This window comes from Cherax quadricarinatus, chromosome 43, assembly GCF_038502225.1.
Source record: "Cherax quadricarinatus isolate ZL_2023a chromosome 43, ASM3850222v1, whole genome shotgun sequence".
Taxonomy (NCBI): domain Eukaryota; kingdom Metazoa; phylum Arthropoda; class Malacostraca; order Decapoda; family Parastacidae; genus Cherax; species Cherax quadricarinatus.
In genome coordinates this window covers 2,047,392-2,062,972 of record NC_091334.1, presented here as the reverse complement: position 1 = coordinate 2,062,972, position 15,581 = coordinate 2,047,392, and positions in this window count along the sequence as shown.

Sequence of the window (15,581 nt, the reverse complement as noted above, 5' to 3'; positions counted from 1 at the left end):
AAGGTCACCTTCACCGACGTCAACATGGCTGCCACTGCCCTGAACGAAGGTCTTGCTGTTTACTACTACTACATCAGTCCTACCTACATTGAAGCAGAGAGATATCAGTACATCCAACATTGCTGGAACTGTTATTCATACCATCACACCACCAAAGCATGTCCAGTGAAAGACAAGAAGTTCTGCACTACATGTGGTAGTGAGGGACACACCTTCAGTTCCTGCACCGCTGCTACTCCACCACAACCATCGTGCTTAAACTGTAAGAGTAACGACCACCATACACTGGCAGCAAAATGTCCTACACGAAAGGATATTGTGAAGAAAACACAAGAAGCAGCAAAGAAAAAACCTACTAGCAACACACCAACGTATGCAGCAATTGCAAAGATACAAGCTAACACTACAAAATTACTTCAAGCCACTACTCACCCTGCCTCCTCCATCATCACTCCTCCAGCATGTGACGTAACCAAGATAAGATAAGATAAGATTTTGTTCGGATTTTTAACCCCGGAGGGTTAGCCACCCAGGATAACCCAAGAAAGTCAGTGCGTCATCGAGGACTGTCTAACTTATTTCCATTGGGGTCCTTAATCTTGTCCCCCAGGATGCGACCCACACCAGTCGACTAACACCCAGGTACCTATTTGCTGCTAGGTGAACAGGACAATAGGTGTAAGGAAACGTGTCGGAATTTCCACCCGCCGGGAATCGAACCCGGGCACTCCGTGTGTGAAGCGGGAGCTTTAGCCACCAGACCAGCGTATAGAAAACTAGTTTACTATACGCTCACATGCAGAACATGGCTGTACCTGGATCTTTTAACTCTACCATCAACGAGTTATTTGCACTAAATAATATGCCATCATTCATATTCCCAGCATCTCCACCTTCGGAAGAAATACTAAAATTCACCAAGGACCTAATCAACACTTCTGCATCAGCAGCTCCAACACCACCAACACCTAGTGACGTCACTCCAACAACGCCTCCTATTCGTCGAACGCCTCCTATTCGTCGAACTCCTCCTGCTCGTCGATTGGCTCGTCGTGGCGGCGTACCTCCTTCACCTCCACTCACCACTACTCATATGGACCAATCAGAAGCCACGATTCTCCCACAGTCTTCTACACACTCTCTAGCGGAAACACCTTCAATGCTGCAACCACCAACAAAAACCTCTCCAGCCATCTCTCGACGTATTAATACAGAAGACCAACATCGAGATCAATACCTGCACTGGAAAGATATAACTTTTTATACAACTCCTGACCAAGAACCCACCATGACTGTCGACACTTTGTACGAGAAATTACACGACAAAAATCGTAAAGGATCCCACTGCTCCTTCACTACACTCCAGATGACCTTGGACCAGTTACAAGCCAACCCAGCATTTCGACCCAAGATTACAAGACTACTTATCGTTTCTTTCCAACAAATGCACAACATAAGGAATGCCTCCTTCACGAAAGAAATGAAGTAACTCCAGACTCACATATTAACGACACCTGACCAATCAAGAAGCTAGCCTCCCTTGACCACTCCTCCAGCTTCTGCCAGCCGCCAATCAACATCAAGATGCAGCAATCTTCTGTCCAGCAAGATGCAGTCAGAGCCTGTCTTTATATCGTCTTTTGTCATCGTTATTGTGGCTTAGCAGTTGGGTCTAGTCCTGACTCTTCTCTCTTCGACTCAAGACATTCCTCTCACCGTCTATTCTTCGCACTGTCCCCACTTGCCCCTCGCCCCTCGTGGGTCCTTACCTGTGAGTCCGATCTGATCTGATCTCAGCAGATTAGATTAGATTTTGCCACCGAAGTGGCTAGTTTATTGTGCACCCCATATCCATCCTGTGGACGGTAGCGCGAGAGCATATGGATACACAAAAGGCCTAGGAACTAGGCCCCAAAGGGTTAACAGGAATACATATGTATTTATATCTACATATCTATAGTTCACTTATCTGTTACAAGCAAATTTAGGAAATTTGCTTAGTATATCTGGTATCTTATTTTCATTAATAAGATATCTTGACATGTCACATAGGTTATTATACTGTCTGTCTCTGTATTCCTCAATAAGTGGACAATTAAGCACATAGTGTTCAAGAGAGTGACCATATGCCTGATCACATAATTTACATTTAGTTTGATCATCATCTGTGTGTCTCCCAAACTGTCAGAAGTACTTGTAACCAAGCCTAAGCCTGGGCACTACAACATCAGTCAGTACTTGTAACCAAGCCTAAGCCTGGCTACTACAACATCAGTCAGTCTGTTCACATTGCAAGTTGCTCCATAAACATACTTATCTACGTTCATGTTATCATAGTGGGTTATAGATCTACTCAGGCTTCTAACTGCATTCCTATAACAATCATTTTCATTATTTACTTCTCTCCTAATATTATTCCTAATGCTAGACACAGATATACCAAAGTTATATTCTACATTCTCCTTCTGGATACTCTTCTTGGCTAACATATCAACTTTATCATGAAGGAGTAATCCAATGTGTGATGGGATCCATAGCAATTGTACATTAATTCCTTTGTCCCTAATTTTTGAGTATCTATACCTGGCTTCTCCAATGAGCATGTTGTTGGAGTCATTATATGAGTCAAGAGCCTTCAATGATGACATAGAATCAGTAATGATGACAAGAGTCAAGCTCAGTGTCATAGGTTAGCTTTAGCGCCATTAGGATTGCAAACAATTCAGTTTGCAGTGTAGACGCCCAGTTGTTAATTCTTATGCCTAACTCAACAAATTTATTATCGTTCTTAACTAGGGAGGTGGCAACAAGAGCAGATGCAGCCCTGCCAGAAGACTCCTGTTTAGATCCATCAGTGTATATAACTTGTGATAACTTATTACTACCAGCTAGGTGAGAAATTTCTTCTTGAGCAGTTGCTCTAACAAGAGATTTAAGGAAGGGATTACTAGCAATGAGCTTCTTGGGAGGGACTTGTAGGTATGTGATATTAAATGAACGCATTTTCCATGGAGGAGTGAAATGCTCTTGTTGCCTACAGTGATACAGTTCATGCAGGTTATAAAACTTAATGCAATTGCACGTTTTCACAATCCATTTAGATCTGTGTGTATTTACCTCTAGACACTTGGTAAGATTCACTGTGACAGTGTCTGGTTCGTTTCTCAACATTCTAATACCGAGTACAGTGTTAATTTCAACAATCCTATCACTGATACTAGAAATACCAAGCTCCTTCCTCATGTTAAGAACTTTTGTAGATCTGGGACAGCCAAGAATAATCCTGAGAGCTTCATTTTGCATTAACTCCAAGGGTCGGAGAGAACTTTCTCTAGCTAATATCAACATGGGAGCAGCATAATCAATTAAGGACCAAACATAGGCTATGTACATCATTCTCACGATTCTCACATTAGCACCATAGTTGGGATTGTAGCCAGCAACAGCTTTGAGAGCATTTAGCCTAGCTTTACATTTCTTGTTTAGTTGTGGTATAGTGGATTTGTTAAAGGGTACATCTACACCAAGATATCTGTAAGTTTTAACATAGCTAATGATTTCACCCTGCAAATAGATGGGTGGGGGATGTCGTTTGCTTGTTAATATCTTTGTTTTAGAGGAAGATATTATGAGGCCTAGTCGATTACAAATTGCTTGAACTTCATTAAGAATGATATTCATCTTCTTATGCCCTGTTGTATGGATCATGATATCATCAGCATAGCTTATAGCTATATGTTTAGGTGAGGCAGGTAGAGCATTTAGGAGAGCATTAATCAGAATATTAAATAGCATGGGACTAAGAACTCCTCCCTGCGGTGTACCTAAAGACATTTCTTTAGAATCACTTCTGAAGCCTTGGTAAAAGACAGAGGATACTCTATTTGACAGGTATCCTATTATCCAGCAGAGTAAGCTACCACCAATATTCATTTTGGCTAGTTCATGTAGTATAACGGTTCTGTTCGCAATATCAAATGCAGATTTTAGATCAAGAAAAGTGGTAAAACTAGTAGAGGTGTGTGCAGTGAGAAAGGTGGAAATACAGTTCTGCACACTTTTACCTTTCATGAACCCATAGAGGTAGGGGGAAAGTTGATGTCTGATTCTGTAGTATAGTCTGTTAAGCATCATTCTTTCAAAAGTTTTACAAAGACAACTAGGTCAGGAGATCGGCCTAAATGTATCAGGCTGTTGGGGCTTAGGGATAGGCACAATGAGACTATTGGTCCAGGAAGTAGGAAGAACGCCCTCAATGTAACTGAGATTATACAGTGCCAACAGAGGGTTATCAGGCACGTGCCTTAGAGTTCTGAGAATATCATAGGTTATACCATCCTCTCCAGGAGCAGTTGATCGACCTTTGGTTAATGCATTATCTAATTCATACTCGGTAAAGAGGCAATCACTCTCATCAATATTTTGGCTCATAAAATTAATCAGTTTCAACATTTCTTCAGAAGTACTCTCTAAATTTTTTCTAATATGAGATGGAAGGTTTTCATGCCTGGATGTTTTGGACCAATCATTTATGAGGTCATTTGCTTTTTCAAGAGGAAAGGGATGAGCAACATTGCCAGTCTTTTTCCTGGTTATTTTATTTATACCTTTCCAAGCCAAACTCAAAGGGGTGGACCTATTTAATCCACTAACAAACTGTTCCCATTCCTGTTGCCTAAGTTCTTCCTTTCTATTCCTTGCATTTGTTAGTGCAGCTTGGAACGTTCTGAGCAGGTCTGGGGTTCTACATTCACGGTATGCTTTACCAATCCTCCTAGCTGCATGTGTTAGATTGCGCAGCTGTGGATCATTATAGTATTTACCTTGGTTTTTATTGTTATTTATAGTGGAGGGTCTTTGTTTCCTATTCCTGCCCACTTGATCTGTGAGAACACTCTCAATAGTGGTAATTAAATCATCATTAAATTTTTGTGTGCCAATGGGCTCGTAATTCTTATACCATTGATCCAAGTGGTTAATAAAGTTGTCTCTGTGTTCTGGTTTGAGAATAAGTTTCCTCCTTCTGTATTTAGCTCCTTGATTGCTGGAGATGTGATCAAGATTGACAGTTGTTAGTCTTGGGAAGTGATCAGATAGAAGATCATCAACTATGACAAAGTCATGCATCGTATATGATGTATTAAATCCAAGACACAGATCTAGTATGCCACCATATATGTGAGTAGGCTCAGTAGTGCCCACAATTCGAACATTATCATGCTCATTTAGCAATCTCACTAGTTTAGTTCCATTGGTGTTTGTTATAGACCCACCAATATTCTTATGTCTGGCATTAAAATCTCCAAGAATGATGGTAGGTTCACTATTGATGCGATCTGGTAAAGCATCAGGTCGAAGCTGGTTCGCTGGGGCATAGAGATTAAAAATGTTTATGGAAAAATCGCTTGCATATACTTTGACACCATGATACTGCATGTTAACTCGACTCTGCAAGGAAAGGAGTGAATGTGGCAAGTTCTTTCTGACATACATCACACAACAGTTGGTTGACCTTAGGTTATAAGCTGCATATCCAGGCAAGTTTGGTGGAGGTGCTCCATCTTTCAATCTACATTCCTGCAAACAGATGACATCAATATTCTTGGTTGCACTAATATGATGTAAGTCAGGCAACCGCTTCCTGATGGAAGCAATGTTCCATGAAAAGATTTGTAATGTATCCATTGTAGTGAGTTATTACAATCTCTTGCTCATAAGATGGTAAAACTATTATGCTTTGACTGCAGTGTGCAGGCACTTAAGAGCAAATAGCATAGTTTGTACGTCTTTATCTTCAGGACCTTTATTTTTAAGCATTTTTCGGCATATTGGCAGCCAGTTCCAAGGCAAGTCTTGAAGGCAAGAGTCATGGGCTTCTTTCTTACAAATTGCTGAAAGCTGAACGGGGATTGCTGCACTTTTGACATCATCACCATGCTCAAGAGCATCATCCTGATTACATATATTTATTAAACTTGTCAGGATCTGTTCAAGATGCTCAATTTTTTTTCTGGAAATTTGTTATAATATGAGGAAGGTCAGGCGAATCCAATGCCTCTCCAGAGGATGGCACTTCTGGGTTAGTGCTTTCTTTAACACCTATCACCTTAACAGGTACCATGGTTACATTAGTGTTCTCTGTTTCATCTTCGTAAAGCTAATATAAAGCTAAAATAAGGAGAAAATATATAAGGGACTAAGTTAAAATGGCAGATAGTCACTATGATATGATATTGATTGGGAGTAAGATCTGATTTATTATATATAATAAGTTGAGCAATTTATTGTACTATAAAAAGTAAAAATAATATGAGGTAGTTGGTAGTAGCAGCAAAAGATAGTTTTGGGCCTTGGACAATAATGTTATTGAAAATACACTAATTGCACACACAATATAATCACTAAGATATGAAAATAATCTGAGAGTAGGATTTGCCTTATAGCATAAAGTTTGAGCAATTAATATCACTTTAGGAATATTATTTGAGGTAGTTGATACTAGCTAGTGAGGGAAGGTTCAAGGTATTGCACAGTAGTGTAGTAGGAACAATATTATTTGAGGTAGTTGATACTAGCTAGTGAGGGAAGGTTCAAGGTATTGCACAGTAGTGTAGTAGGAATAATATTATTTGAGGTAGTTGATACTAGCTAGTGAGGGAAGGTTCAAGGTATTGCACAGTAGTGTAGTAGGAACATACACTAGTTTGTTATTTGTAGTTTGAGAGAAAAGGGAAAATTAGGTATGATTATAAGAGAATTTTAACAGTGTTTAAGTAGTAACGAAAAAGGTAATACAGATATTATTAAAGAGTAAGTATCCTATTAACAAATAATAAATTGTGAATTGGGAATCTGGGAAGATAACACAAATTGGGTCACACAAAGAACTGTGTGGGACACCTGGGATAGTGAGGTAGTAAATACTATCTAAGAGGTGATAGTACAGGGATTAGTTCAATAATGACATAGTAACATACACTAACGTAGTAAGGATTTGGTCACTAATATCAGTCAGACTCTGTAATGTTTGAATAATTTTCATTTGTAATGTAATACACACGGCCTACATTAGTTTTTCTTACTAGAATTTGTCCATCACGTACAAAGCACTGGTGAATTTTATCATTATTCTCACGTTTTAGACAAAGATATAAGAAAATGATAAAAAAAAAAAAAATGCGGAGTCATGGCGCATGCTAGGCAAGGCGCATGTTATAAATGACTATAATTCCTTGTAGAAACATCGTATAATGATGATAATTATACCAGAGTGTAGCCAGAAAGTTCAGCTATTTTTTGGTAAGAATAACTCAATTTTCGTATTTTTTCGATTTTTTTACTCCGCGCGGAGAAGGGTTGCGCCCCCCCCCCTCTAGGTGCCTGTCCAGCGCCTGCTTGAAGAAGCCAGGGGTCTATTAGTAGTCTCCCATATGTATGCTGGGAGGCAGCTGAACAGTCTTGGGCCCCTGACACTTAATGTGTTGTCTCTTCACGTGCTAGTGACATCCCCTGCTTTTCATTAATAATAATATCTTTATTTACTACAAGTACATGCACAAGGTATACAGTCCTAGCTGACAACAATGACATACTACTATATAGAAAGCCACTTGTTATGTAGAGCATGTCGGCAAATTAGGTCAGTGTCCCAGGATGCGACCCACACCAGTCGACTAACACCCAGGTGCCCATTTTACTGATGAGGAACATAGACAACAGGTGGAAAGAAACACGCCCAATGTTTCTACTCTGGCTGGGAATCGAACCCAGGCCCTCGCCGTGTGAAACGAGAGTGTTAGCCACCAGAGCCTGGGGGATGTTGAATCGTCTGCCGAGTCTTCTGCTTATATAGGGAGTGATTTTCGTGTTCAAGTTTGGTACCAGTCCCTCTAAGATTTTCCAGGTGTGTATAATCATGTATCTCTCCCCAGGGAGTACAGGCTCAGGAACTTCAAGCGCTCCCAGTAATTGAGGTGTTTTACCTCCCTTATGCGCGCTGTGAAGGTTCTCTACATTTTTCTAGGTCAGCAATTTCACCTGCCTTGAAAGGTGCTGTTAGTATGCAGCAATATTCCAGCCTATATAGAATAAGCGACCTGAAGAGTGTCATCATGGGCTTGGCATTCCTAGTTTTGAAAGTTCTCATTATCCATCCTGTCATTTTTCTAGCAGATGCGATTATGGTCTTTGAAGGTGAGATCCCCTGGCATGATCACTCCCAGGTCTTTGACGTTGGTGTTTCGCTCTATTGTGTGGTTGGAATTTGTTTTAGATTCTGATATAGTTTTAATTTCCTCACGTTTTTCATATCGGAGTAATTGGAGTTTCTCGTCACTGAACTTCATTTTGTTTTCTGCGGCCCATTGAAAGCTTTGGTTGATGTCCGCCTGGAGTCTTGCGGTGTCTTCAATCCAGGACACTGTCATGCAAATTCGGGTGTCATCTTCAAAGGAAGACACGGTGCTGTGGCTTACATCCTTGTCTATGTCAGATATGAGGATAAGGGACAAGATGGGAGTGAATATTGTGCCTTGTGGAACAGAGCTTTTCACCGTAGCCGCCTCAGACTTTAATCTGTTTACCTCTTTGTGTTCTATTTGTTAGGAAATTATAGATCCATCTACCAACTTTTCCTGTTATTCCTTTATCACGCATTTTGTGTGCTATTACACCATGGTCACACTTGTCAAGGCTTTTGCAAAGTCTGTGTGTACTACATCTACATTCTGATTGTCTTCTAGAGCATCCACGACGTTGTCGTAGTGGTCCAGTAGTTGGGACAGACAGGAGTGACCTGCTCTAAACCCATGATAAGATAAGATTTCGTTTGGATTTTTAACCCCGGAGGGTTAGCCACCCAGGATAACCCAAGAAAGTCAGTGCGTCATCGAGAACTGTCTAACTTATTTCCATTGGGGTCCTCAATCTTGTTCCCCAGGATGCGACCCACACCAGTCGACTAACACCCAGGTACCTATTTGCTGCTAGGTGAACAGGACAACAGGTGTAAGGAAACGTGTCGAAATGTTTCCACCCGCAGGGAATCGAACCCGGGCACTCCGTGTGTGAAGCGGGAGCTTTAGCCACCAGGCCACCGGGCCACTGGGCCACCGGGCCTGGTGTTGTGTATCTGATGGGTATCTAGATGGGTGGTGATCTTGCTTCTTATAACACTTTCAAAGGTGAAATTGCTGACCTAGAAAATGCAGAGAGAACCTTCACGGCACACATATACACGATAAAACGCCTAAATTACTGGGAACGGTTGAAGTTCCTCGACTTGTTCTCCCTGGAACGCAGGCGGGAGAGATACATGATCATAACCAGAGACCAAACAAAACGTTACTCGTCAATCCTAACCAGCCTGATAAGAAGGGCAAAAAAATTGTATTATGAGAACAGATTATCCAACTTACGAGGTGATATAAAAAAAAGACCTGGAAGACCCTATCAGAAATTCTGGGAACAAAAAAGATATCACGACATAGCGAAATAAAATTAGCAAAATCAGATGAACCTTAACTCCCACCAACAGAAACAGCAAACAGACTCAATGATTTCTTCTCCACTATAGGACAAAACCTTGCCAATAAAATCCCAAGCTCAGATACCCCACCAAATGACTACCTCACTGGCAACTACCCAAACACACTGTTCCTAGCTCCGACTAACCCATACGAAGTCTCCATTATTATCAACGCACTGAAAAACAAGGCAGGAGATTTAAATACCTTACCACCCTTTATATACAAAAAAGCGTCACAAGTACTATCACCAATCATTGCAACACTCTTTAACAAATCCATTGAATCCTCCACCTTCCCTACAGTTCTCAAAACAGCAAGGGTCACCCCGATCCATAAAGGAGGAGACCAAACAGAGTTGAATAACTATAGGCCAATATCCAATTTACACCCTCTCTCAAAAATCTTCGAAAAATTAGTTCATAAACGAATCTACTCCTACCTCATCTCCCAAAACATTCTCAACCCCTGCCAATTTGGATTCAGGCCTAATAAAAATACTAATGATGCTATTATACACATGCTAGAACATATATACACTGCAATAGAGAAAAAAGAAGTCCCACTGGGGATCTTCATTGACTTACGTAAAGCTTTTGATAGAGTTGACAATGACTTGCTCCACGTAAAATTGTCACACTCTAACAGCACCTTTCAAGGCAGGTGAAATTGCCGACCTAGAAAATGTACAGAGAACATTCACGGCGCGCATAACGGAGATAAAACACCTCAATTACTGGGAGCGCTTGAGGTTTCTAAACCTGTATTCCCTGGAACGCAGGAGGGAGAGATACATGATTATATACACCTGGAAAATCCTAGAGGGACTAGTACCGAACTTGCACACGAAAATCACTCACTACGAAAGCAAAAGACTTGGCAGACGATGCACCATCCCCCCAATGAAAAGCAGGGGTGTCACTAGCACGTTAAGAGACCATGCAGTAAGTGTCAGGGGCCCGAGACTGTTCAACTGCCTCCCAGCATACATAAGGGGGATTACCAACAGACCCCTGGCAGTCTTCAAGCTGGCACTGGACAAGCACCTAAAGTCAGTTCCTGATCAGCCGGGCTGTGGCTCGTACGTTGGTTTGCGTGCAGCCAGCAGCAACAGCCTGGTTGATCAGGGGCTGATCCACCAGGAGGCCTGGTCACAGACCGGGCCGCGGGGGCGTTGACCCCCGAAACTCTCTCCAGGTAAACTCCAGGTATGGTATTAGAGGGCACTCCCTCAACTACCTCAAGTCTAACCTCAGCAACAGAAGCCAATATGTGTACGCAAATGGGGCAAGCTCTTCCGCACAACCAATTACAGTTGGTGTCCCACAGGGAAGTGTTCTTGGCCCTCTTCTCTTTCTCCTATACATAAATGACCTACGAAATGCTTCGCAATTACTCAAAGCCACACTATTTGCAGATGACACTACATACGTCTTCTCTCACCCGAGCCCAGTCACGCTAGCCAATACTGTAAATACCGAATTACAGAAAATATCTACCTGGATGAGGACTAACAAACTTACACTAAACATTGACAAAACCTACTTCATTCAGTTTGGTAACAGAGCTACAGATGTACCTCTTAACATAACAATAAACGGATCACCTATCACAAAGCTAACAGAGGGAAAATTCCTAGGAATCCACCTCGATAATAGACTCAAATTTCATACACATATACAACAAATTTCTAAGAAAATCTCCAAGACTGTAGGCATACTATCGAAGATACGGTACTATGCTCCACAGTCAGCCCTCCTGGCCCTATATCACTCACTTATTTACCACTATCTCACCTATGGAATTTGTGCATGGGGCTCAACAACAATTAACCATCTCAGACCACTAATTACCCAACAAAAGGCTGCAGTTAGAATGATAACAAATTCTCACTACAGGCAACACACTCCACCAATATTCAAAACACTAAACCTACTCACCATACAAAACATCCATACTTATTACTGCACCTATTACATACATAGAACATTTAACTCTGATATTAACCCTCCCCTCAAACATCTCCTTGCCAACCTCAACAGAACACATGACCATAACACAAGGCACAGATCACTCTTTGATGTTCCTCGTGTCCATCTCACGCTATGCAAAAACTCAATGCACATAAAAGGCCCTAAAATCTGGAATTCATTACCTGTAAATACAAAAGAAACACTACCTGTTTATAAATTCAAGTCTCTTCTCAAAGATCACTTACTCACTCAAAACCAAATAAATACTGAATAAATGAACCTTATAAATTGTATATCCTATATGTTACTCACAATTATATCACATAAATGTTAAACCTAGGACCCAATCTAACTTTATTATTTTTTAAATACACTACCTAACAGAATACTCCATTCTACTGAATGTTTATTTATTTATTTATTTATTTCCAATTTGTGCACACATACAGAGGTACAAAAAAAAATACAGATAAGAGCAGTATGCCAAAGCCACTTATACTATGCATAGCATTACGGGCTGGCTTAAAATTAACTTAAGACTAACTAAGCAATGATTATTATTATTATTATAATCAAGAAGAAGCGCTAAGCCACAAGGACTATACAGCGCTGCTACTAAGCAATGATGAAATCAGTGATAAAACATTAATGTAAACAGATAACTATAAAGCACAAGTGAGTATTACAAAGACAGGTCATATGGTTGCATTTAGTTAGGTAGTGATTCTGTTAGGTAGTGTATTTAAAAAATAATAAAGTTAGATTGGGTTTTAGGTTTAACATTTATGTGATATAATTGTGAGAAACATTTAAGATATAAAATTTATAATGTTCAGTTATTCAGTATTTATTTGGTTTTGGGTGAGCAAGTAATCTTTGAGAAGAGACTTGAATTTATAAACAGGTTGTGTTTCTTTTATATTTACAGGTAATGAATTCCAGATTTTAGGGCCTTTTATGTGCATTGAGTTTTTGCATAGTGTGAGATGGACACGAGGAACATCAAAGAGTGATCTGTGCCTTGTGTTATGGTCATGTGTTCTGTTGAGGTTGGCAAGGAGATGTTTGAGGGGAGGGTTAATATCAGAGTTAAGTGTTCTATGTATGTAATAGGTGCAGTAATAAGTATGGATGTTTTGTATGGTGAGTAGGTTTAGTGTATTGAATATTGGTGGAGTGTGCTGCCTGTAGTGAGAATTTGTTATCATTCTAACTGCAGCCTTTTGTTGGGTAATTAGTGGTCTGAGATGGTTAATTGTTGTTGAGCCCCATGCACAAATTCCATAGGTGAGATAGGGGTAAATAAGAGAGTGATATAGGGCCAGGAGGGCTGACTGTGGAACATAGTACCGTATCTTCGATAGTATGCCTACAGTCTTGGAAATTTTCTTAGAAATTTGATGTATATGTGTATGAAATTTGAGTCTATTATCAAGGTGGATTCCTAAGAATTTTCCCTCTGTTAGTTTTGTGATAGGTGATCCATTTATCATTATGTTAAGAGGGACATCTGTAGCTCTGTTACCAAACTGAATGAAGTAGGTTTTGTCAATGTTTAGTGTAAGTTTGTTAGTCCTCATCCAGGTAGATATTTTCTGTAATTCGGTATTTACAGTATTGGCTAGCGTGACTGGGCTCGGGTGAGAGAAGACGTATGTAGTGTCATCTGCAAATAGTGTGGGTTTGAGTAATTGCGAAGCATTTGGAAGGTCATTTATGTATAGGAGAAAGAGAAGAGGGCCAAGGACACTTCCCTGTGGGACACCAACTGTAATTGGTTGTGCAGAAGAGTTTGCCCCATTTGCGTACACATATTGGCTTCTGTTGCTGAGGTAAGACTTGAGGTAGTTGAGGGAGTGCCCTCTTATACCATAGTGTGACAATTTTACGTGGAGCAAGTCATGGTCAACTGTATCAAAAGCTTTACGTAAGTCAATGAAGATCCCCAGTGGGACTTCTTTTTTCTCTATTGCAGTGTATATATGTTCTAGCATGTGTATAATAGCATCATTAGTATTTTTATTAGGCCTGAATCCAAATTGGCAGGGGTTGAGTATGTTTTGGGAGATAAGGTAGGAGTAGATTCGTTTATGAATTAATTTTTCAAAGATTTTTGAGAGAGGGTGTAAGTTGGATATTGGCCTATAGTTATTCAACTCTGTTTGGTCTCCTCCTTTGTGGATCGGGGTGACCCTTGCTATTTTGAGTACTGTAGGGAAGGTGGAGGATTCAATGGATTTGTTAAAGAGTGTTGCAATGATTGGTGATAGCACTTGTGACACTTTTTTGTATATAAGGGGTGGTAAGGTATTTAAATCTCCTGCCTTGTTTTTTAGTGCGTTGATAATAAGGGAGACTTCGTATGGGTTAGTCGGAGCTAGGAACAGTGTGTTCGGGTAGTTGCCGGTGAGGTAGTCATTTGGTGGGGTATCTGAGCTTGGGATTTTATTGGCAAGGTTTTGTCCTATAGTGGAGAAGAAATCATTGAGTCTGTTTGCTGTTTCTGTTGGTGGGAGTTGGGGTTCATCTGTTTTTGCTAATTTTATTTCGCTATTTCGTGATATCTTTTTTGTTCCCAGAATTTCTGATAGGGTTTTCCAGGTCTTTTTTATATCACCTCGTAAGTTGGATAATCTGTTCTCATAATACAATTTTTTTGCCCTTCTTATCAGGCTGGTTAGGATTGACGAGTAACGTTTTGTTTGGTCTCTGGTTATGTGACCCATTCTGTACTGTTTTTCATATTGGTGTTTTGTATTTATGGATTTGAGAATGCTGGGTGTTAGCCAGGGACTGTTCAGTCTCTTTGCTGTCATCTGTTTAGTTTTTTTAGGGCAGTGCTTGTTATAGAGGTATTGGGTTTTTTTTAGAAAATTATTAATACATTCGTCAATATCTGTATAGGTTTCTAGCTCAGTGTGCCAATCAATGTTTGCTATTGCTGTTGTGAAGTTATTAATGGCTGCCTCATTGTGAAGTCTGAAGGTGACTTTAGTAGTGTCTTGGGGTAGTTTACCAAGAGTTGTTATGAGGAAAGTAGGGTAGTGGTCTGTGGTATTATCTGTAATTATGCCTGATTTTAAAGGGGATATGGTGTTGGTCCAGATGTGGTCAAGTAGGGAAACACTAGTCTCTGTAACTCTTGTAGGTTTTGTTACTGTTGGTAGTAACATACAGTTACTCATTGTGTTTGTGAATTCAGTAACGTGTGGGTCCTGGTCTTGCAGGAGATTTATATTGAAGTCACCTGAGAGTAGTAAGTGATCTTTGTTCATGCGTGCATCAGTTATCATACTTCCTAGATTTTGACTAAATTGGCTAATGTTTGACTGTGGAACTCTGTAGATGTTTATCAATGTGAGAGGTTTTTGTAGGTACTTTGATTTGAATTTAGCTATTATATATTCCCCATGTTCATCCCTTGTGCAAGTATTAGTGATACATTCTAGTTGGTCTGAGTAGTATATGGCTGTGCCACCCCCTTGTTGATCTGGCCTGCAGTTGTGTATGGCTGTGTAACCAGGAATGGCATAGACATCTGTACTATCAGGCTTTAGCCAGGTTTCAGTTAGTGTAATGATGGACATATTGGCATGTAAGGAATTTAGTAATGCTATGAGGTCATCGTAATGCTTGCTTAAAGATCTGATATTGTAGTTAAATATAGTTATGTTGTTGTTGGCACTGAGAAGTGCCTTTGATTGTTCTGCAGTGTAGTAATTACAGTTACTGTTTGATTCATTTAAGTCATTAAATAAGAGGTTGGTATCAGGATCAATGCTTGTAATCATAAGATTTGTAGTGAATCTATAGTTTGAATTAAGTATAAAACAAAGTAAATAGTCTTAAGCTAAAAAATAGCACCTGGATTATTTAACAAATGTAAAATAATGAGCTAAGGGACTAATACAAATAAAGTGATGATCAAATAGTGGAGCTTGGGAATATGATAGTAGATAGTACTATAAAGGTAATTTTTTAAAGTTAGAATTATAGTATAAAATTATAATATAAAAGGGACTAATATAGGTTGTGGTGACGATAAAGTGGTAATCAAAAAAATGAGCTTTGGAATATAATGGCA